The sequence below is a fragment of the Harpia harpyja genome, chromosome 7 (assembly GCF_026419915.1).
Source record: "Harpia harpyja isolate bHarHar1 chromosome 7, bHarHar1 primary haplotype, whole genome shotgun sequence".
NCBI lineage: Eukaryota > Metazoa > Chordata > Aves > Accipitriformes > Accipitridae > Harpia > Harpia harpyja.
In genome coordinates, this window is record NC_068946.1 from 35,981,434 (window position 1) to 36,006,293 (window position 24,860).

At 40.5% G+C, this 24,860-nt stretch overlaps 1 protein-coding gene across 8 annotated transcripts in view; it reads right to left on the reverse strand.

Moving 5' to 3' along the window:
• The window catches only part of B3GALT1 (beta-1,3-galactosyltransferase 1), a 219,785-nt gene extending 201,594 nt beyond the window's left edge, over window positions 1-18,191 (reverse strand). For all 8 annotated transcript variants that reach the window (XR_008235878.1, XM_052791524.1, XM_052791523.1 and 5 more), the window contains exon 1: window positions 18,056-18,191. The gene's annotated coding sequence lies outside the window, so the exon portion shown is untranslated. The remainder of the gene's footprint in view (window positions 1-18,055) is intronic.
• Window positions 18,192-24,860: the final 6,669 nt, after the last annotated feature.

Below are 24,860 nucleotides of genomic sequence, written 5' to 3' on the forward strand. Positions count from 1 at the left end.
CCATTTATACAGGAATTATAATCATGTCATGAGCTAGAAATCCATTTCATATGGGAAATGAAACTCCTAGCATGCTGGCAAGAGTGGAGACACTGGATTTATTTTGTGGAAAGCCAGAAAGAGTCTTTTGATTGGACTTCATTCACATACTGAATGGGATTGCAAATATTTTCAAAGAACTATAAGCTTGTAACTAGACCATTGTTCCCTATGTTACCCCAAATCTATTTAAATGAACTTAGTTAATATCTGGGGAAAGCCAGAAATTACTATGCCTTGTTTAAAAACACTAGCCTCATGCTTACATCACACCTAGTGAATAAGATCTGGCTGTTTTGAGATTGGTATTCATTTAACACCCCATAAAATATTTTAAAGGAAATAACTGAATAATAACAGGTAATTAATACTTCACACATGAACAGAACATTCCACCAAACAGCATCAAAATTTTGGAATTTCCCCTCTCTGCCAGGGGAAAGGGTGCAACAGCAGACAGTAACTTCCCCACGTAAATAAAGTCAAGCCTTCAAGTCTGATGTTATGCAGGTTGGTAAGATTAGCACATTTAGGCAATGGCTAGTTTGGTATTGTTGTTGTGCTGCTCTGTAGGGCCCTACTGGTGAACCAAAACCATTACCAAAAAAATGAGGAGGGAATTGCTAAAAAGGGGAAGACTGGAGCAGACGATGAATTGTTGATACCTGCTGGTACCAGTTTGTTTGAACCTGGACCATTCATTTGGCTTCACATAAAATGTCATGCTAACTTTAATAACTGTAAGTCTAGCTCTACGGTTGATTAGATTAGGTTCCATGACTAGACGAGACTGCTGTACTTAACATGGTAGTAGTCACTTCAGACAAGGATAGCCAGAGTATAACACAGTACTAATTCTACATTATGCAAAGCATATTTCCTCGTGATTCTATCCCTCCGCATCTCAAAACCCAAGGACCTGTGATGATGAGACAGGATCTGTACAACAGTTTTGTAAACTCACCGTCTTTTCTCTGGCCTTCCAGCATGGCTAAATGGTGAAACTGTATGAGTTCTCTTACTGATAACTCACCAGTGATAACTATACTACCACAGTTTAGCATCTGCAATGATTAGATTTTGGCATCTGTCTTGAGTCATGCCTAAAGTTTAGCTTTTTTAACAGGGTAATAATATTGTAAGATATATACATATATGTAAAATATACATTATAGTTTTAGACAACCTCTTGAGCTTTAAAGGAAAGTTCTATTGCTGCCAAACAGAATTATATCAAGTTCATGCTACAGTGGTACATACAGAATCTATTAAATTCTGTATGTTCAAGGAGTAACTTCTACAGAACCATTGTACATTTGTATATAACAGCACTGGTTTCCAACTTTTAAATAAAAGATGCTTGTAGAATGAAGAAAGAAATCCCTGGCTAAAAGATGGTCTATACACATAAAGCGCTGCATACCATCAACTGCCAAGAGGTGGTAGTTTTTTTGAAACAGAGTACAGGGTTCACAACATGAGAAGAGCGAGTGAATACATCACTGATTCTTTTGTGCAGCTGAAATGACATTAGTGAACATTAGAACAAATAACTTAATCTGGACAGTAAAAAACTGAAACCAACCAACCAAAAAAAATCCCAACACCCCCCCCCCAACCCTACCAAATCACAATATCCTCTTTTAATGATGTGTAAGGTGAATTTCTGACTTTTCCAAAAAGATAGAGAATGGTCCAAAACTAACTTCTGTCTTCTTTATTAGATTACAGCTCCATTCTCTCTAATTCTTTCTTCTGAACAGCAAATATTTTAAGGAACATTAGAGAAACTTTTGTTCCAAATAATATTCATTTATGCATTTTCTCTATTGCTGTCTTTATATAATACTGGTATACAAGAAAGCAATGGACACTGAAGAAATCTAATTAAGATTTTACAGGCAGTCCTGCTACCAGAACTGTTCTTTTCTACTTCAACATAAAAATTACAAGAGCCTTAAACGTCTCATGATTGACTCTGGGTTCAGTGAAGAGGTAGACAACTCAATTTAGGTGTTAGACTATTCTTACACAGTTGTATTTTCTCAGCTGAGTCAATTAACATATAAGGAGCTTCATGCTATTGTGATTATATTGCTTCTAGTACAGGAGTCATTTGGGTATCTTTGTTCGGCACACAGAGACAGTAGAGTTTCAGTGTAGTTGTGTTCCTTTAGAGTAGTTTACTGCATATTTTGTCCACATCAAAAATAAAAGCACTGCTACTGTCACACTTGTTGGCAATTAAAAATCAACCCTGAAAAACCTTTAACTTAAGGCAGTAACTAAGCAAAAAATAAAGCGTGTATAAATTTGCTCACTGGGCATTGATACTAAATTATAAAAGACAAATAAAAAACATTGGCACAGAGAAGATTAATTTAAGTTGCTGCTGCTTGTGTTGTGTTTGTTTTGTGGATAGAGAGATGAGCTCATGTTTTACAGATGTCAACACTTGTCACCACTACCAAATTCAACTGAAATACCCCTACTGCACACTTTCAAAAACACCTCTTCTGCAACATTATTTTCCAAAAGGCACACTGCCCTTACGCTTCCAAAATTGCTAACCATGCTTAACCAGTTCTCCTGCACCCTTTCTATCATGCTGTGAAACATATGTGCTTCAGTTGCAAATGGTCTAAAAATAAGTATATGCATGCAGTTTTATCAATTCAGAAGAGAAATCCTATCAAGGCTTAGGAATTTAGGATCTACATCAGCTTCCACTGGCAGGCAGCCTTGTGGAAGGTCAGAAACAGCAATTCCAGGACAGAAGAGAAAACAGCACCTGTTAGCTAGCCACAGACAATAGCAATTCAAACAGCAAATAGCAAAAGCAGAGCAGACTTAACCTTTCCCTTTAGGAAATTCTCTCTCTCCCCAACTATTACAGAGCTCTAAAGGGAATGAAATCTGTCTTTTCAGTACAACAGGAAAAGACAATAAACACCTGTTGACTGATACCTCTCTCATAAAAAGCAGAGCATGTGTTGCATGTGGCTACACTTTAAGCATCTTCCTTGATACCCTTTAGTGAAACTGACCCTAGAAAAAAAAGTGCAAATGAAATTCACATACAAGTTTATGCCAAGTTTTGACATGACCCTAGAACAGCACCCTGGAGACCATCTGACTGTGTGAAGTAGACATGAACTTTCTAAGAAGTCATATGTCACCACCACCAGAAGTCAAACACTATACAGAAATTGGCATATTTAACAAAATGCCATTGAAATGAATCCTAGCTAGAACACTGCTAAATGACACACTCAATTCCTGAACCAAAGTAATCATCTTCAGTGTCACTGCGTAACTAGCTGGCACAAAAAAATGGCATTTCCATTAGAGGCATGTATTCATCGCTTCTATATTGGGTAAACATTGGAGTTCAAACTGCATTTCCATGAGAGTTCAATATGGTGTAGTTGGTATGGTATTAGGAATTTAAGCTTGATGCTAAGTTTTATTAGTAGTAGTACAGTCTTCAGTTCAGCGAGATGCTCATTTCATGAACAAACATCCTATTGACTTTTCTGTGAGCTTTACGTACTTCAGGTCTGCAAGGTCAGGTCTTCTATCTGTTAATCAAAAGAACAATTTTTATATGAATACACAAGGTATAATACAGCAAGAAGAGAGGGAAAGCCATTTCCCTTTTAAGCTAATAACAGGCACAAAAATTTCTAGGTAACACCTTCAGGATTTCCTCATAACAAGAAATAACTGGGTTATATTTACTCCCCAAATGATGAAAGAGTTGTATATTTGAAAGGAACAAAGCACCATATGCATATGGCATGTCTTCCTATGTATGAAAGTCCAGTTGGATCAGAAGTGGAAAAACTGAAAACTAGTTTTTCATAGTTTACAGAGAAAGACAAAAAATAATACACAAGCTTCCTAGGAATGCTCAAACCATCCTTGTAAAACAGAGCATATATTTTTTTTATTCAACTTTTTTTTTTTAAACTGCAAATTTGTTTACCTTTTGTTAAATAAAAGATAGTAAAATAAATAAACAAAAGAAAAGCAGCCTCAAAAAGAAAGGTTTAACTGGTTCAAAAAGCCAAGTGCAGTAGACAAGTCACTGTGCAAAAGAGAAAAAAAATCTTTGAAGATTTAAAGATGAAGATAACAGTAAGTGTCACAGTTTTACCGCTTATATAAAGCCAGAAAAATTTTCACATAGGTTGAGAAAAATATTATTCATCTTATCTTTGCCATCATTTTTACTTTCTTGAACATCAAATTGTGCTGTCTCTTGGATATATATTCAAAACTCCCATTAATACCAATGAAAATTAAATAACTGAAACACTAAATGGAGAAGAGACTACTGTTGTTTTGCTTAGAAGGCACCATTTTCAGAAAAAAACCTGACTGAATGAGCTAAATAACAAAGTTCCCTTTCCTCTAAGAATTCAAAACTCCTCTAAAACCTTAAAATGCATGTCAGCTTTAATACTAGCTATGCCACCAACTTAAGTTTCTAGCCCAAACTTACACAGTTTTCACGGTTTTATCTATTTCCAGAATACGTACAGTACAAAAATTGAGCAAGGTGTTCCTGACAGTAAACAAGTACTACGAAAACAAAGTTCTCCTAAGCCCTGATAAAACAAATATTATGAAATAGTACAGATACTATCCCAATGAACTCACAGGCGGCAGTTTTTGGGGAAAAGGAAACTATAAATCTTTGCAACACTGTGTTGCATGCGAGAAAGAGAAAGCTGCTAAATGCACTGAAGGTGTATTAACTACCTAAAACCTGAAAACTGGATTCACTGAAATTCAGGGAAGCCCTGGCTTTTCACTCTCATGAAAGAGGGGAAAGGACTCAAGGCTGACTGAAATTAACTGAGGTCTTAGAGATCACTTTTAGTTAGTCCAGTGGGCTTTGGATAAGGACATTAATGTGAAACTCACTTTGCAATCAACTATTTTTACTTTTTAAAAAAATATTTTATTTCTATCTACATACTTGTATTATTAGCCTGCCTTCTATGCATTTGTTAACATTGAATATGGTAATTCTATTCTTATGGTTCTGTTTATTGTAACTGTTCTTTCCATAAAAATTATTTATGCAGAATAATAATACTGTTTGAAGAATAACTCTAGAGAGCTAAAGTTGAGGTTCTTCTCTAGAGGTCCGCAAGGTTATTACAATATTTCATTACCACAAAACAATACATCTTCAGATAGAGGCAGTATTAGCTTGTAATATTCCTTGCTACCATGGTACCAACTTTTCCTTGTAAAGCAATTTAATCACTTCCATATTGGTTATACATGAAATATTAGTGCTATGCTTCACAGGAAGCACCTCCTGAATTTTCATTACAATATATTGTTATATTACTTATACAGTTAGAAAATCTATTTGTCGTTAAGCATGCCACTGCATCTCATTGAAAAATGTCTAGCCTAACTAAGTTTTACTAGTTTAAAAAAAAAAAAAAGTGTTTTTCCAGTTTTAAGTCCTCAATTCAACTAGCCTGGGCTTCATTACAGATTTTCTAAACCCCACATCATCTCCATGGTTCTTTAATTATTTTTCATAATACCACCAATCAGAACTGTTCAAAGACTATACATCTTTGTCTTTTGAGACAGAGAAGATCACATAAACTTTAATATCCCATGAGATAACCTGGTACTGTAACTGTATTCTTATCTAGCTACTATATAGAAAAAGAAACTAAGACTACAACAATTTCTATTGTTTTACATATGAAAGACATGGTCATCACCTTCAAAAGCTTCACATGATTTTATTTTTCAACAATGAAAATATTTGAAAGTTAAACAAATTATTTTATTTTTCTCCATGGAAATAGTCAATCAGATAACAAAGTAGAACTACCTTTATTAATACTATGCCCTTCTTGGCAAATCAGGCAAAAAAGTCATCCAGTGAGTTATGAAATCCTGGCACATAAGAAAAACGTATACAAAACCGAAGCAATTACAGAATTTACAGGTAGTACACAAGACAACATAATAGATTAACAATTTAGGCATGCATAAATAAATATGTACATACTGCATATTTAGAAGGCTTTTGAATTGAGAAAGGATGAAACTAAAGTTCTGATCAGCATTTTTATCATCACTGTGGAAATGCTAGGCCAGGCCAGGCCAGGCCCTCAAGTGCATGAAGTTTCCACTCTGCAAGAGAAGCAAGCTGTCACAAAGCCAGTTAACAGCTACTTGATTCTGTAGCATCCTCAGCACCAACACAGATTTGGCTTATGCCACCTGGCTAAGGCTCCTAGGGGACCAAACTGTAGTATCCTTGAGCTTCACCACATGTACGTCCATGTGTCTGAGAGCACTTTCAGGCCCAGCAGATCTAATCTGGCTCTCCCAGGTGCTCTGTAGTGGTTGGGACCAATTAGTTACAGCATGCAGTGGCCAGAATGTGACTTGGAAACTGATCCACCACATCCAGTCAGGACTGCTGCTCTTGATCGGCTCTGGCCTAAGCAAATCTGCTCTGGTGTTCAGAGCAACAGGGAATCAGGGAGCCAAAGCTGACAGCATGTCTCTGTTGCACTGTGTAGAAACTTCTTAGCTTGTTCTACAGATAATTCAGTCTCAAAGACTGTAAAGAAACAAGAACTACTAAAAGCATTTGTAATGTGACTAATACTAAAACTGATTTCTGGTATTAATCACTGTACTTTTTATTCAGAGGATGTTTTAACATACAGGATAGTAGACGCTTCATTCTGTCTGCACACACATGCTTTGTCTTAAAGAGAATTACAAAACACCTTTTAAAACGTAAAAACATGTAATATTTTTAATACAACTGCTTGAAGCCACATTGTTAAAACTATGATTAAAAATTACTTTCAAACAAGTCTGTGCTGTATAAGTGTAACCTTGCTTATAAGTCATATTGGCCCAATAACATAAAAATGGATAGAGTTTGGAAGACGGACAGAACATTTTTTTAAAAAGTTTGGGTAGATCTATAAAAATTGGAAAAACCATGCAGAACCCTTATTGGTATTTTGCTAGAAAAAAATGCATTAACAATAATTCTGGATAGTACAGGCTTAGTTCCCAAATACGAGGTAACACGCAGTCAAAGTCAAAACCACCTGAGCCCAAAAGGTCTTACACAGAAATACAACAGGTCTGAGCCTTCATTTCACTGACAACTGTACAAAGCGCACAGGACTTGCTCAGACGTAATTGACCTGTTTGCTCATGTCAGAAGTCTCACTACAGGGTAATCACCTCAAACAAGTTATCTAACAGTGAAATGAAAGCGCATAGTAACTTGGCTGAGTGACCACACAGAAAATAGGGACATACTTTACAAAAAACTAAGTTCCATTAGCACTTGTATGTTGCTTACTTTTACTGGGTTATAAAGAAATTTTCCTTTCTCAGAGTTTTCAAATTACAAAGGAGATTATTTCCAGGTGACCTCAGCTATGACACATTAACCAATACATGGCTTCCACAGACTTTGTGGTTAATAGTGCATTACATTTGTGTGGTGTGGTTTTGGTAGGAGAGGAGGGGGCTGCCGGGGTGGCTCCTGTGAGAAGCTGCTAGAAGCATACCCAGCTCCAAGTCGCACCCCCCTCTGGCCAAGGTAGTGCCTCTGGGATATAACATATTTAAGAAGGGGAACCTGCAGTGAGTAGGGGGATTGGAATGTGAGCGCAACACCTATACAGATACTGAGGTCAGTGAGGATGGCGGGGGAGGAGGTGCGCTGGAGGAGGGGATGCCTCTGCAGCCCCTGGTGAGATGGCAGGCTGTCCCCCCCCCGCAGCCCGTGGAGGGGAGCAGGGGAGCAGATGCCCACCTGCAGCCTGGGGAGGAGCCCATGCCGGAGCAGGTGGATGCCCGAAGGAGGCTGTGACCCTGTGGGAAGCCCGTGCTGGAGCAGTCTGTGAAGAACTGCAGCCGACGGAAAGGGGCCATGCTGGAGCAGTTCACAAAGGACTGTCTCCCATGGGAGGGACCCCACACTGGAGCAGGGGAAGAGTGAGGAGTCCTCCCCCTGAGGAGTAAGGAGCAGCAGAGACAGCGTGTGATGAACTGACCGCAACCCCCATTCCCTGTCCCCCTGTGCCGCTGTGGGGGAGGAGGTAGAGAAAATCGGTAGTGGAGTTGAGCCGGGAGGGGTGGGGGGAAGGTGTTTTAAGATTTGGTCTTACTTCTCATTATCCTGTTTTGATTTGATTGGTAACAAATTTAATTGATTTTGGTTTTTTCCCCCCAAGTTGAGTCTGGGTTTTGCCCATGACCATAATTGGTGAGTGATCCCTCCCTGTCCTTCTCTCAACCCACAAGCTTTTCGTTATATTTTCTCCTCTTCATCCCACCGAGGGGGAGGAGCGAGCAGAGCGGCCTCGTGGTGCTTTGTTGCCAGCTGGGCTTAAACCACAACATATAGTAATATATAGTTTAAAATTATATAAAATGGGTTTGGTCTGGCCCAGGCTCAAACTCCTATGCTTTGGTGCTTACCTCTAAGTGGACCTGTGATCCCATGACAGCCAGCCAGAGCGATCTACAATAACCCAACCAGCAACAGTCAGCTGCCTCAGTCAAAAGCCAGTGATGAAATGCAGCAACAGGCAGAGGCTCGGGGAAGTTGTCTACCTCCAGGTGGGGTGTCTTTGTTCCAAGAAGTCCTTGCAGGGCAAACAAAACCTAGCAGGAACCTACTGTGTCAATCTCCCTGTTACATGATCCACCGCTTCTGCTGCATCATCCATGTTCATTCACACATTTTACTATGACTCGATGCATAGTCTGATACCTAGTACAAGTGTAACATCTTCAGAAGAAAACCTATTACTTATGACTCAGTTGTTTTCTGTGCAATTTTTATTGAGCCATTTTGCAGGGTGTCATTTTATGTTTTACTTTCTAAAAAGAATTAATTTTGTTTCAGAAAACTGAAATGACAAAATGTCTGAAAGTGGACAGCTGATGCTATGGCATGACTTTCCTCTCCAAAAACCTGCAGGTGAGCTTTTTGCTTTTACTAGCAAAGTCTCTTGCCAGTTACTTTTGACGCAGTTAGTGCTGTAATCTCAGGAACGGTCATGACCATTTTAAGAGCAATTTTACAATGTGAGGTGCAGTAATAAATTCACTTTGCAGAAGACTTCAGGTGATATCAATACCAAATCTTAAAGAGGAATAATTACTGTTTCTTCTCTACAAATGAGAAACAATTAACAGCAGACATTTTAGTTTGGAACTTTTCAAGAGAGTTGTCCATGTTTAGAATTTGTGCCAGTAACAATAGCATTTCATTTCCTTTTTAAGTAAGGATATTAATGAATAAACAGTATAGAACCTCTAGAAGTTAGTTCTTGGTTTAACTAGTTTGTTTTATGCCTCTATGCATACTTCTTCTGTTCATACCTATACCTATCAAGATTTTGTATTTCTGCAGAGAAATATTCAGATTAAGATATCCATAAATACAGTATTTCAATATCTCCTTCTCACTTGTAACTAGGACATATATGTTGAATTCTACTCCCCTTGAGTTCTAATTGCATAAACTAGACAGAATATATGGTTAAAACAATTTTATCTCAGTAGCAGTATATTTTCCATGTGAATCGTTTAATATGATCAAACTTGCAACATCAGTAGCAGAACGGATGCTCGAATTCTATTCCAGACTTTTATAGTCTATTTCAACCCCTGATTTATCAATGGAAATGTTTAACTTCATACAGTAATCTGAAATCTGCACATATAAATTTCCAGCAAGTAGGCTAGCCTCTTCAGAGTTTGCAAAACATTTTTTCACCTGAGCTGCAACAGCAAAATATTTGTGTACAGACCAGAAGTAGTAATGTGCTCTTTAACAAACTGATAGGGTACAGGTGAATCCCAACCAAGTATATGCAGACTTGAGACATCAGACTCAACCTGACCTAGTTGCCACTAACTTGGTGAGAAACTTTCATCTGAAGCTTAATTCATGTGATGAAAACCTGCAGTATGATCAACTATGCTCATGCTTTTGAGTCTTTCACCCAACTTTTAGCAAAGCTGTTAATTCCTAGCTTCTTTTAAGCAAATATAGTAGCGAACTACACATAGCAGAATTCGGTTTATGATTACATTTGAGATAAGATGCGTCTTCTGAGGCCTTTTAACAAACACCTAGCATACTCAAAACCTTGGCAAAAAGAAAGACTAGTGGGTTTACTACAAAGTCTGGAATCCAAGCAAAATGTATTATTTTTCTACATGGAAAAATCTTGCAAATTCTGAAAGGTTTAAGTAAACTCTTATAAATTTTTACAGTACAATGCCATGAATGTACTAATGCCACTCTTCCTAGCTGCCTAACAGACCAAATGATTTCTTGAGATTTAAAGTGTTGTCTTAGAAAATGTACATAGAAGAAATTAATTGTTTTAGAGTATTTTGTGGATGCCCACAGCAGCGTGGCTTCCTTTACATGTACCATCCTACCTACATGAAAGTATTTTTTCTAGGGAAGAATATAGTAAAATTTGGCTGATGATTCTGAAGTATCTTATAAAAATGTTAGATGAATGATTGCATACATCTTAACACAAAAAGATATTGTCATAATTAAACAATGGAAGACAAGTTCCACTTTTTATGATGATAGTCTGTTTTAGGCAGATAAGCAGTGCAAGTGGCACTGCTCTATCAGTATGCTGCTAAATGTATTCAGCACAGATTCATCAATTACCACTACCATGGCCTATAAGTACTGGGGGAAAAAAAAAGACAGTGCAGACTACATACTAACTGTGTTCATGTCCTTCCATTACATCCTTGCAGGCTACCATGAACTCACTGTTCTACATTAAACTAATCTTGAGCTGCATCAGCCAACAAGAAAGCTGACCATGACTTTGCATGTGTGTCATGAAGTAGCACTGGGCAAGTTTCAAGCATACCATGCAAAAGGGATACACCAAATCCTTTTCCTGTGGCAAAAAAACCTGCCTTGTCTTGGCTGCTACAGATTCTAGCAAATAGCACCAATTAAATAGATCAGGAAGCTGACTTTAAACTGCCCATTACTGAATTCAAATAGTAGAAATATTATGTTTGTTACATACTTGAATCCATGCTAATTTGAAAAACCTGTTTTGGTGAACTGTGTTATGGTGCAAAACAAAACAAAAGAAGAATCCTATTGCTGCAAATAACTAGTTGGTATCACAGTCTTTTAGACAGCCAGATTTACACAGCAGATGACCTCATCAATGGATAGTGGAACAGCTGGGGCCTTCCTTAAAAGGATGTAGAATATAATTCTTTAAGCTAAACGTTTAAATTAACAAAGCAATAGGTTGACTAGTAAAATAGTCCTGTACTTCTGCCAAGTACTTTAACAACAATAGATCAAGAAACAGAACAGCACTTCAGGCTAGCGTTTGACAAGCACATAAGGCAATTTAACTGCTGCCTGTCAACCATCTTGCTTTCCTCTTGCCTTTACCTTCATAGTTCTAAGTCCTCCCTTGCATCAGCCTTCATAAGGTCCTCTGTGAAGCAGATTCAAGCTGGCAGAAAATGGTTTTCTGTTTTGGTTTGGTTTTTTTTTTTAAACCAGTGGGGAGGAGTTGTCTTCTGCCAGACTAATGTGCTGAAGTGGTTCTGCAAAGGCTTAGGAAAGATGGAGTCATTGTGACTGGGAGAAGGGAAGACAGGATCATCACAGACATGCTGCTGGAGTCACTTATGCTGCTGTGAAACCACATTTATTACTAAGTAACACCAAGTAATAATGCAGCACACTGATAATACATTTCTAATGTTTCTTTAAACCTCACTCTCAATGTTGTTTGTAATGCAGTAGCTCTTTTAAGCAACATGCTCTGAATATCAAATGACTAGCCTGTTTTTGAACAAGGAACATGAAGAGATCCTTTTTATATGGTGGGCTTCCAGCCTAACCTCTAACAAAACTGGGAGGGAGGAGGGGAGAAGCTTTGCTTATTTTCATGATACTATGAAATGTAGTTCACAAGTGGAAGGTGCTTAATTAGACGGTATTGGAATTAAGACTGTTGTGTAGTGAATCTGTAGAGAGGCTAGGAAAGCATTAAACTTATTTGAGTAAACATCACTTTGCACTCCAATACTTTTAAAAGCTTCTTTGGTTTTAATTAAGCATAATTTTAACAGCAATCAATGTGCATCAAATACCATATACTACCATTCTCATTTCCCCATTCAGTGCAGTTGGATTAAGTGCTATGATGGCATCTTTCAGAGTTTTCTTCCTTTTTTTATCTGGTCTAGATTTCTGGACACAGCCTTAACCTGTTATTCTTCTGAGTTCATGTTTACTGAGGTTCAAAGAAAAAAAAACCAAAACAACAAAAAGCAAAGCCTGTGTTACATACAAGCCATTTTTAAGATCTATGAACACCTTGACTGATTTGCCACAGCACTTTCATCCCTCTCAGACATCAGATGTACGCACGAAAAAACTCGTAAGGAATGATACTGTTGGCAAAATTTGGACAGACACGAAGTTGCCTTCAAGCACAGAACTTAATGCCATGCTGATGACAAAGAACTCCAGAAGCACCTCAGAGCAGACAAGAAGATGACAAATGAGCTTCAGTATAGATACATGGAAGCCAATACATCTAATGAAAAATAATCTAAAACACATACACACCATGCTGACAAATGACTTGGAGAAGAACTCTAGGAGTCATTACTGACAGATCCCTGGAATTAACAGTTTTATGTTCAACAGCAACCAAAAAACCTAGCAAAACACTGGGTGTCATGAGGAAAGGGTTTGAGAACAAGACAGAGCACATTTATACAACCTTGGTTCCCCCACATCTCAAGTAGCGTGTGCAGTTCTGGTCTCTGCATCTCAAGGAAAGACTGTAGTCAGAGAAGGGCAAACAAAACATCACAAGGATGGAGTGCCTGCCTTAGAAAAAGATACTAAAGAGGCTCTTCAGTTGGAGAGAAGTCTGAAGCAAGATATGATCGAACCAACCACGAAGGTGGTAAATAAACTAACATAAAACTTCTGCTTGCTAAATCCTCCAGTAATAGAACTAAGGGACATTTAATGAAGCTAGTAAGACATTATGAAAACTAAGTATACGGGGAGAGTACAAGGGAACCGATACATAAAGTGGCTAGGTACAGCCCCTAAATAGCATCCCTTAACATCACTGTTGGAGACCGAACCCTGAATATGAAGGCCCACTGGTCTGACCCAATACAGCTTTTCTGATATTCTTAACTTCAATTTCCTCTAAAATCTTCTGCTAAGCTCTGAAAAAAACACACACAAAAAAAGATTACACTCCTGCTTCTTATCCACTATGAAAGATACAGGTCATATCTGAATAACAGCAGACCTTCAGCATAAATTCTAACATATAATATCCTATGTTAAGCAATAACTTAGCACTATATATTTAAACAAAAATAAGGGTCAGACCCAGGAGGAAATATTTGAATTACTCCAGCCAATGTGACCCCCACAAAGCCACAGATGTTGTTCCACAGCAGGATCAGCTATTTCAGTGAAAATGTAGCCACCTGCTGAGGGACAAAAGAAACAAACATCAGCCCCTCAAACAGCAGAGCTGCAGAACAGCTCAAAGGGAAGCAAGGTTGGGCACGTAAGTCATTCACATTTTTACTACAGCAAGTCTCAAAAGATAGTGAGAGTTAAAGCTTACTGGTACTCAGACAGCAGTCTTAAAAAACTGAGTGCAAAAGCCAGTATCTATAGGGTATTTTCTGCCCTTTTCTACAGAAAGTATTTATAGATGAAATAGGCATATTATAACTGAAATATTTTGAGGCTACTGATAATACAGAACACCTTCTGCAAAGGGAGGGAGTATGCTGACAACACTCCATAGAAATGAATAAATATAGCTCCACGGAATTCTCACTTGGTTTGAGTTCTATAGCGTATTCTTCATTCAATTCACTCTTAACCCTTAGCTCTCTCGCCAGTATTTGGTAACTTGTTATTCAGAAGGAAAGAATGGATACTTATGTATTTCATAAATCTATGTAGTGACACATTATGTTATACATTGAATTATGCATTTAATTATGCATTAAATAATAGGTTTCAATTCTTAAGGGAATAATAAAGTACAGTTTTGATGAGTAACTATTGCACATATTTAGATTACTCCCATTAGTTTGGGAGGTTAAATTGAGAACTACAAAAATCAGAATGCAGAAGGGTTAAAAAAAGAGTGTCCGCCACCCACTACATCCGCAGAATACCTAGCAATTTTACATTTTAGGTAGCAATATAAGAAGAGGGTTGTGCTCGTGAATGAGATTTGTAATTCATTATCACACCCTGATTCATCTCTGTATTAATACTACTCACAAGCAGGCCCAAGGCTCAGAGAGACTCTTGTACACCTTTCTTTCTCCTGGATGAACTCTAGAAAGCTAATCTCAGCCACCAATACATCTGCAGCCTGCACGGCTCTGCCGAAATTTACGCCTGCCTGCCTACCAGTCAAAGAACAACTTGCCCATCTTCACCTCTCTCCCTCTGTTACTCTGTTTAAAAGCTGTGTCCTCAGCATCAGGAGCTGAATTCCCATGTCCTGTTTAAGACTATCTTTTGTTAACTTCCTTGGAAAGCATTCACAGGAGATACAGGAGCTGAAGAGTGATTTTGGTCATTCACATATGCCTATGGCAGTGTTAGGCAGCAGCAGGTACTATCACCATTTGGAAACATCTAAAGCCTGTAAGTGACCAAGGGAACACTTGGATGTGGAGGCATTTTACACTTCTGTTTATCTGGAATTCTGCAGAGCTTCCATACATCAGTGTTTACAGTCACTGTGTATGTTGGAGACAGTGCTAACAGCTACAAGCCAGTATTTTAACTGCAGTTCAAAAACAGCATTAGCTTTTCCGAAAAGATCAGTGTACCATTTGCATGATCTAATACAACTAGGAGATAGATCATTAATTCATCTTTTCTACCATCTTCTGCAACTCTTCGGTAGTTCAACTAAATGTACATAGGTACTTATTTCTAAAAGAGCATGCCACTTGTTTTCCTTAGCTGTATCAAAAGAAATAATTTTCCTACTACTCATGGCAAATTACATCAAGAATATTTTAGTATCCATCTTTATCTAAGCAACTAAATAGGCAGCAGGTTGGAGAATGTGACATGATTGACTGCTTCAGTTCCAAATTTCTTATTATATTGCATATAGTAATACTTCCCTTTAAAAATTACTACTACAAAAGCAGCTTAGGAAAATCAATTTTTTTTTTGTTATTTTAATGTGTGTCCTTTTAGTTGGGAGGCATACAGATGGACTCATTTTCTTTTATATGGAAGAAATTATGAAAAGCAAGTTAAGAATCTCTGAAACTTCTGCATTCTCCTCTAGCTTTAACTAGGTATAAGCATTATATAATAATAATAATAATCATGAATATTAGTAAGTCTATGGTTGATGAGTATTTTTTAACAAGTAAATAGTTAATACATTTGTATTCACTTTAGTGGTGGGATGATCCCTGCTCCATAAAAGTTCATTACTTATTAACAGACAAGAGAAATCAACAATGAATTGAGTACCCTTCTGAAGATATACAATTGAAATATTTTGATCTTTTAGAAAAGGTTTCCTCAGAACTCTGAGGAAAAAAAGCAGTTAAGACAAAGATAGGCTATGTAGGAAATAGTGGCATACATTCTCCTGCATGCGTGTCCTCATAACAATCCCAGTGAAATGAGTATGACGAATAAAGACTACTCATGTGCTGAAGGTTCTACAGTTTTAAAAACTAGATTTTTAGATTAAATTTGGTGTCACTCACAAGGGAAAAAAGGGCTTGGTGTTTTCAGCCTGCAAGCTTTGCAAAAATTCTACTGGTCTCTGCCACAAAACCACCACAAAAATTTGGGGTTGTCTTTCCTAAGAAAGCACGTAAGGAAAACACAGGTGAGGTATGAGGCAGACTGCACAACTGAGCGCATCTCAGACATTGCATCATGGCAATGTGCAACGTATTTGGATCAGGGTTGCTCTCCAAATTAACCTAAAATACTCTGAAGACATTGATTCGAGTTAACGAAATGAGGTTTCTGAAAAACTGGTTTGCCAATATGACATTTGCTGGATCTGTCTGGATCTACCCAGAATCAGTGATGTACAAGAAACTGAAATTTCATTAGCAATTTATGTTCTGTCAGAAACATTATTTAGTGGATAAGTATACAGGGAGGGAACAATATTAATCTGTATCAGTAATAAATTCCACACCTCTAATCTTTTACACTTACTAGAGCCTTCCCCTCAGCTGTAAAACTGGGCTTCAGCTCTCCAAAGCAGAGCATGTATTTGTAACAACGGTGCTTACACTGGTTATTCATCCTTGCCATCTATCACATGATTTTAAAAAATTCTGAAAGCTTGTTATGCATGATGTGATTGAATGTGTCCTTCTAACTGAATTAATTTATCAGAATACTCTGTATCAAGAAAGAGAGAACCAAATCAATACACTCCTAGAAAGTAGGGAAGGAAGCTTACAGCTACAAAAGAACGAAAACCCAAATCAAATTACACGCTCTTTATGTTTTCTGCAGAAAATGTTTCTTAATGTTTAAAATGCCCAACCTATCACATGCAAAATAATCAAGAGATAACAGAAACTATTTTCTCTTCAACTGTTAATTGTGGATGCTATCTTGCTTCCTACTGAATCAGTGTCAAAACTCTTTATTTCCACGATTGAAGGATCATGTCCATCATCGCAAAGTCTGGCAGCATCCTAACGATTCCTTAAAATGTTATACAATCAAGAATCTGAATGTTTACATTAACGTTTATAAAGAGCATCTAAAGGCTGTTTTTTTCTAAATTAACAAGACTTGACAGTACTTCAAAGCCTTCCAATGTTATCTTCTGTCCCTAAAAGTACAGCAGGCTGAAGAACAATGAGGAAGAGCGCACACGGATAAATGGGATTTCATCTTTGGAATTCCTCCGTCTCCAGAGCCAGCGGTCATATATCAACCCTCACCCTCACACTTACTTTAAAATAACTTTTCTTTGAGCTAACTGTTTTAATAACTTTAAGATACCGTCTGCGGCCACGAGACCACCCCCTTCGTTAGTGCCCCCCGCCTGTGTGAATCGCCCAGCTGAGCGTCCGGGACCGCGTCCGAGTAAAACCCTTCCTTGGAAGGGAACTTCAAGCCACCGCCCCAGACGAGCCCCGCCGAGCCGCTCACCCCCACCGCCGCCGCCGCCGGACCGGGGCCGCGCGCACGTCCGCGCTGGCCGTTGCCGCGCTCCCCACCCGCGCGCGAGCTCCCCGCGCAGGGCAGCAGCCGCCCGCCCCGCGCGAGCCGGGCCGCCGGGCAGTCTCGCCCGCCCCCCCCCCCCCCCCAGCTCCCTCTGCGGAAAGCGGGACCCGCAGCACCCCGCCCGATGGGTGCGGGGACGCGGCGCGGTCCGCCTTTCCCAGCCACCATCCCCACCTCCCCGGCAGCCCCTCACCCGCAGCGCCGGGGCCACCGGCGGCACCATTCGGCGCCCCCCTTCCCCCCCCCCCCCAGCCCTCCTGAGGCGACGGAGGAGCGGCGGGGCCAGCACCGCAGTCCCTCCGCCAGACCCGACTAGCGGGCTAGTGTCGCCCCCCGCCGCGGCACTCGCGGGCACCGCCGGCGGCCGCCAAGCGGGCGGCGGCACCGAAGTTCCCGCCGCGCCGCCGGTCCCGCCCGGGGACTGGGACGGGGCACGGCCGGGACCGCCGCGCCAAAGGGCACGGCAAGGGGCGCGGGGGACCGCGCCCGCCCGCGACCCCTGCCCGCCGCGGCCCACCGCCGCCCAGCGCTGCCGCTCGCCCCAGGCATCCTGCCCGCCCGCCGCTCCGCCCGCGCCGGCACCGCTGCCCGGCGCTGCCGCCGGCCCCTTCGGCTCGAGGACGCGCACGGAGGCAGGCATCCGCCTTCCCCGCGGCCAGACCTTACCGGCCGCGCTCGCCGCCCTCGCCCGCCTGGGCGCACGCCGCTCCGCGCCGGGCTCCCGCTGCCATACGCCGCCCCACAGCCGGCATCACTGCTCCGCCCGCAGCCGCACCAGCCGCCGCGGCGCCCGGCAGCAGCACCCGCCAGCAGCGCCCGCCTCACGAGAGCGCAGCCCGGGCACCGGCGGGGCTCGCCCTCTCCGACTGACAACAGCCAGTAGCCAATCACCGCCCGCGTTGCGCCGGGGAGGCGGGAAGGTGTGACGGAAAAGGACCAATGGGAGCTCGCCCCTGCGGCAGCCCTGTTTCCGGGAGGGGGGAGCGGTGCCAGGCAGCGGGGGGTCGCCGCGGGCGTGAGGCGGCGGGGCCGTGCGGAGTCGGGCCGGGCCCGAGCGGGGCTGAGGCAGGGCCTCGGCTTCGCCGGGACTCGCTCCATCCCGGCGGTGGCTGCCGGCAGCGGTAACGCGCGCGGCGGGGCCGGTCTCGCCCTTCCCCAGCCGCTCTGGACACGGGAGCGGGGCTGAGGGCCGGCCTTTCAGGTGGGAAACGTGCGTCGCCCTTCCCCCGCGTGCGCAGGAGCACCAAACTTCACGCCGAGGCGCTTTGTTTAAAAAAAAAAAAAAAAGGGGGGGGAAGGGCGGGGAGAATGCATCTTTTTCGGCGGAATCCCGCTAGGCTGAATGAAACTGTGTCCGCCGGCATCATCCCCGCGGCGGCCGGCTGCCGCCGACCTTGGCGTCGGGGACGGCGTCCCGAAGGGCTGCCGCGCTGCGCTCTGGGTGTGCCGTGCCGTGCCATGCCGGCGCCCGGCGGGGGACCCTCGAATACCCTCTGTCGCCGTGGCTGGCCGTGAGGTTCGTACCGAGTTTGCAAGGCCTCAGAACTGAGGCTTGTCCCACCGGCTGCGCCTGACCTGCCTGCACCTGTGTTTTGCTTGGTTCAGCTGTAGCAGCGGTTTTGCCGATGGACCAGGTGTCTCTGTTTAACTTTTGTTTATGGGGTACAACCATAGTTTTGCATCACTGTTATTCTATGTGGAATGAGGTCTTTTGTGCCCTAACCACAGTGATGTAGCGTAGAGGTATGCTGGCCCGGTAGGGTCACAGAGGCCCTGGAGAAGTGAGGATCCAGGATGCACCATAGAGGAGTATTGGCATAGGATGATAAGGGAAGGGTCACAGGCTTGGTACTGGAGATCTTAACGGCCATAAACGGCTTACCCATGGTCAGTTAAAGAAATGCAGGCCTGGAGCTGGACGAAACTGTTTTTGAGGTTAATGAAGAAATAGTATCTGACATATCTAAAGAGTAACGTACATAGTAAATTGGAGCTGCAGATCAGTGAAGAAAGAGAAAAGTAGACAAAAATATTAGCAAAGATAAAAATGACCTCAAGTGGATCCTAGAGGAGGAAGAAGAAATCATAAACATGAACAGTCCTTCTGGCCAAGGACTCCACATGCTCACAAATCACTGTTTTCACCCCCTCACACTCCTAACCTAGAATGAAACTGATCAGGGGATCCAGAGGAGCAGTGGAAGGGTGGATGTAACAGCAGGAGAGGGGTACAACTGTAACTGCATTATTATCACTCTTTTTCTGTAACTAATAATTATTAGACTCTCTTAAATTTTCAGTTATACTTACAATAAATGTCTCTTCCTTCTTTTCCAATCTCTCTAAAAAGCTAGGTGAATAATACTTGAAAACATTTCAGAAAGATGGTTCACCGCTTGATTCTTTTCGGTGGCGTTGGTCTTGATCCACTGTTTTGGCATTTGCTTGTCAAGAAAGGCCCCTTACCCAGTTTTGTACTTTATCAGCTGATTCAAAAGGGTGTGGAGATTTATTTAATTCGTAATGGCTTACCATCATATTTCATGCTTTTTTAGAAATGTTTCTAAAATGAAATAACCTCTCAAGTTAATCTGGTCATAAGCAAATGTTTGTTAGGTCTTAATAAAGGAATTTATTGTTAATACTAATATTGGATACTATTTATGGGCAGAATTCCTTGTTCGGTTGTACCAGATGCAGGTACCCTTATTTGTGCTGAGTTCAGAACTGCTACTATTGTTAAGCAACCTGAAGGTCATGCCCTTTCCTTTCATAGCAACCTTTTAATGCAAATTTTATTCTGGTGAGACTGATCCACTACAGTGGTAAATTTCTTTTCCTCCCGCTCTTCAACTGTTTACCTTTTTTTTTTTTTGGTGGCAATGATACATTTGAGTTTACTGTGTCCAGTGTGAACGCTGAATACTCCCACTTCTGTTTGGAAGGAAGTAGAAATGTTTTAAATATTTATTGGTTTAGACACTGTGCAATAGCTCAGAGATGTTTTTCTTCTAGCAAATTGCTTTTATTAGTTCAGGAGCCACCTCAAGCCTTGAGAAAGTACAGTGTTAATAATAGTATTTTATACTTACCAAAAAGTATGATATTTGTTACTCTTTGTTAAAGCAGGAGGTGTTTTTTTGACTTTTAATGTCAGCTATATCTTTATCTTGGAAAAAAAACCCAACAACAAACATTATTTACTCTTGAGTTTTACAGATGTTGCAGAACTAAAGCATTGCACAAAGAAGGAGGAAATATGAAAAATAATCCTTGTAAGTGAAGCTCTTTCATAATAACTAGAACATAAATGCCATTATTTTTAATATTTTAAACTTTATCTAAAAATGTAAACAGAAATTCAGATATCCTGTTGGAATATTATTTTCATGTTAAAAGAGTAGCCTTTAAGGTTCAACATCAGCTTTTTGCAAGCATATACACAGCTCAGTTGTGTAAAGTAACTAAATCATTACTTGCCAGCATAAACCTGCAGTTTAGCTACAAAAAAAGAGAGTAATATATCTTAAAACAATTTTTCAAAAGTGATTAAGATTTCTAAGCAGAATTTGTTCCAAACAGAAAGAGGATATACCACATAACAGCTAAATATCCTGTTTGAGACAAAACTTCTCAGAGGGAAGGTTGTTGTTACAGGCATAGGAGCACCAAATAATTAAAAGTGGAAAACATGTGAGAAAGAGAAAGCAGCACACCTGATATACGGGCCTGTTCATTAAAGTGCTTTACAGTACATGTAACATTTTCTAAAATTTAGCAGAGCTCTTAGTACCTTGGTAAACTGTTGTGGGGTTTTTTTGTATCCCAGTAAAATTGCATAGATTAGTTTAGCCCACAAAACTGTAATTTAGCCTTCAGTCCCATAAGGCAGAAGAGTTTGACAGTTCTTTCTGAAAAACAATATAGTACTCTTGAAAAGCACTAACAGGATGTACAGGAGCTGAACTACTCTTACTCACAGCAGAAACAGTATAAGAAATACAGTCCCCATATAGTTTGTCAGCAGGAGTCCGTTCTGTCCTGGATCAACAGACTTGTAGGGGTGATGGAGGAAGTCAGGAATCACACCTACTTAATCACTGGTTCAGCTGTTAAGACTGCCAACAAGGTGCGAACTGTGGTCTAAGTGCTGGTATTGGGGACCTTGGCAGACAGTAGGAACTGTGCTGAAATTCAACTCCAAAAAAAGAAACACAGTTGCTGTATATCATTTGGTCTTTAACATCAGGTTTTAGGAGAGGTTCTGCTTTTTAGTAACAATGTGTACGCTTTGAAAAATTACTCCATCTCCATGCAGAAAATCTTTGTGGCCCCAGGTGGCTCCCCAATTAAAGAAAGTGGTTTAGGCTCTCAGTTACAAGATGTTTCCACCTGTTCTGTTCACGACTTCATACAGGCATTTTACTTTTTGTCTCTCTGCTATTTTTTTATATGTAAGAAATTCATTGGTTTTGGAGAGAATCACCTCACAGGGAGTTGATATTTTGCTAATGTAAGTAGCAGTAAGTGTAGGCCTAGTATTATGTTTTTATATTAACTGTGCATCCAGCTGGAGACTGACTATACTAAACATAAAATCTTCAGATTTTCCATGCTTCATCTAGTCTTTTCTCCACTGATTGATCTGTTGTCTTTGTCTCTCGGTGCCCTGCCCCCCTTTTATCGGATGAAAGCTCTACCTATAGACATACATAAATTGCATCATTACCTGCTACTGTTTTCTGATATGAGTCATATTTTTTATTACTAGGAAATAACTGTATGGGCGCTAAATAGGTGAGTCTAACCCAGACCAACTTTCAAAGAGGAATAACTGCATATGGGTTTGATGTCCAGGAGGAGTACCAGAAAACACAAAACCATTTCCAGGATGGTGATAGGCTGACAAAACTTCCAAATTATAAAATACTGTGGATATTCCCTGCTGTGGTGGGTTGCCCTTGGCCAGCTGCCAGATGCCCACCCAGTTGCTCTCTACCCTGCCTTCTCAACAGGACAGGCAGAAAATAAGATGGACAAGTTTGAGGTAAAGGCAATTTAATAAAGCAAAGCCCACGCGCATAAGCAAAGTAAAAGAGGGAATTCGTTCACTACTTCCCATCAGCAGGTGATGTCCAGCCACTTCCTGGGAAGCAGGACCTCAGTACACACAGTGATTGCTTCAGTAGACAAACTTTGTAACCACCAGTGTCCCCCCTGCCGCTCCTTTTACCTAGCTTTTATTGCTGAGCACGATGTCATGTGGCGTGGAATATCCCTTCGGTCTGGTGGGGTCATCAGTCCCGGCTGTGTATTGGCAGTGTTAGAAAGCAAACTGTATTAGTTGAGCCCTTCTGTGAGGCACAGTTATCAGCAGATCTTTTACATCAAACTGTAAAATAACCTTTTAGAGATAAACATTATTTCACTCCTCCCTTTTGGTAGGGTTTGAATATTTAACTGATGCATAGATGCAGCATTGCCTTTATAGATCTGTGGGAGGAATATTTGATTATTTATTTTTAAATGCATTACAATTTGGTAGTGTTATTCAGCCTCATTTGGTAACCCATTTGTTAATATTATGTAGATGCGTGTTGTGAGATGCAAATCACAGTTCTGCGCTAGGTGCTACATAGACAAGTAAGGAAACAAAGCTCTTGCCCCAGAGAGTTTGCTCACATGATCTCTTCTGGAAGTGCATTGTGATCTTATTTCACACTGCATGAAGAAGTATTTCCTTTTGTTATTTTATCTACCATATATTATGTCAGTTGGAGAGAGCTAATCTCCCCATGAACAAAGCAAGGCAACTTCCTTTGTGTGCTGGGTGAGTCCTTCAAGATGTTTGTTCATCTGAAGCGATCAGTTGCAAGCACAGCTTCCATTTATATAGTGTCCTTCATAGCAATGTCACTATGAACATAATGAGTATACTTAGAAGTATTTAAAGACTCCATAAATATATATTTCTTTGTGATTGCCTTGAACAGTGATATAAGATAGGCCTTTTGTGTTGAGGAAGGGATGGGTGGTGGAGCATTTTTTCAGATCCAAGCAATTCTGCTTTGCATGAGTGACCAGGACATAGAAAGAACGTGGGGGTTTTTTCTCCATTGGTCCAATCAATTTAGGTATTTTTATCTTTGTTTTCAATATATTAGAGATTTTATTGTTTGCCACCCCATATTTAATTTTGTGGTGGATCATCTGTTTTGATAAACATTTGCACTATTACCTACGAAATTAATTATAAAAAAAATTAATCCAGCTCTCAGCTGGGTTAACCAAGAGAGAAGAGCCTTCACATCACAGTCAGTGGCTGAATCCAGCTGGCAAAAATCAATGTGGTTTTGTTTAATCATGATTAATGTTTTCGCTTATTTTATGATTTTGCATGCAGTTTGCTTTTTAAGGCTCTTGCAGGATGATTTGGCAATTGCTATTCATAAACCAGAGAGCTTGGTTCTGTGTCATCTGGTAAAGATGTCATCTGATTTTCTTACCAGCAAGGGGATATGACCAGTAGAGGGATGTGACTTGACATTAAATTCCATTTTCTCAAAGGACACATCTACCAGAATGCAGGATTCACTTCCCCTGGTACTAGCACTGCAAAGGTTGGAATTGTCATCACTGGTACTATTTTATGACTGACACACTGGCCTGGTTCTGTCACCCTTATTTTCATGGAAGAGCATCTTAAGAAAAATTACTCACACATTTCTGTAGTGGTATCCATGTAGATGGGGATGTCTGCCTGGGAAGGAGCTTGAGGACATTGCTGCCAAAATTTATTCAAAGTAAAGACAGAAGAACTACATTAGGAATATTTGGCCATGTGCTTTTGCTTATAATCTGGAAGAAAAAGTTGCCCATAGTCTCAGCCCCAAAAAGCTTGTAATGCAAGTAGAGGAATGATAAAAGAAAAAATGGAGTATAAGGATAGAAAGAATGAGGGGAAAAAAAGTGAAGCCACCACATTATGAAGCAATTTAGTGGCACTGAGCTTGCTAATTCTCTATATACACAGCTGGTGTTACAGTAATTTGCTGATTGCTTGTGGTTCTACTTATGTATACATGAGTATCTATCTATTTATATACATACAGACACATGATATTCATATATTACATTAAAAGAACATTAAGTTTGAAAGTGAGAATGCCTGAACTCAAAAGCTGTCATACAGTCTTTAATTTTGTGATTGCATGGTGTTTTTCTTAGGACTCTTACCTTATTCAGAGCATAGAAAGGATGAATCCTGCTACTTGCACAATTATTTAATATTTTGATTTAGTGAATTATTAAAAATATGACCTCAGGCCTTATTGATTACAGTCTCCTATGTATCTTCTAGCTGCTGCAGCAAATCAGAAGGAAGTCCTAATAAAAACATTCTCCTGGCTATATATCACCAGGACATGATCTATACCATAAAAAAAATAATGTGAGATGTTGAAATTGAAAA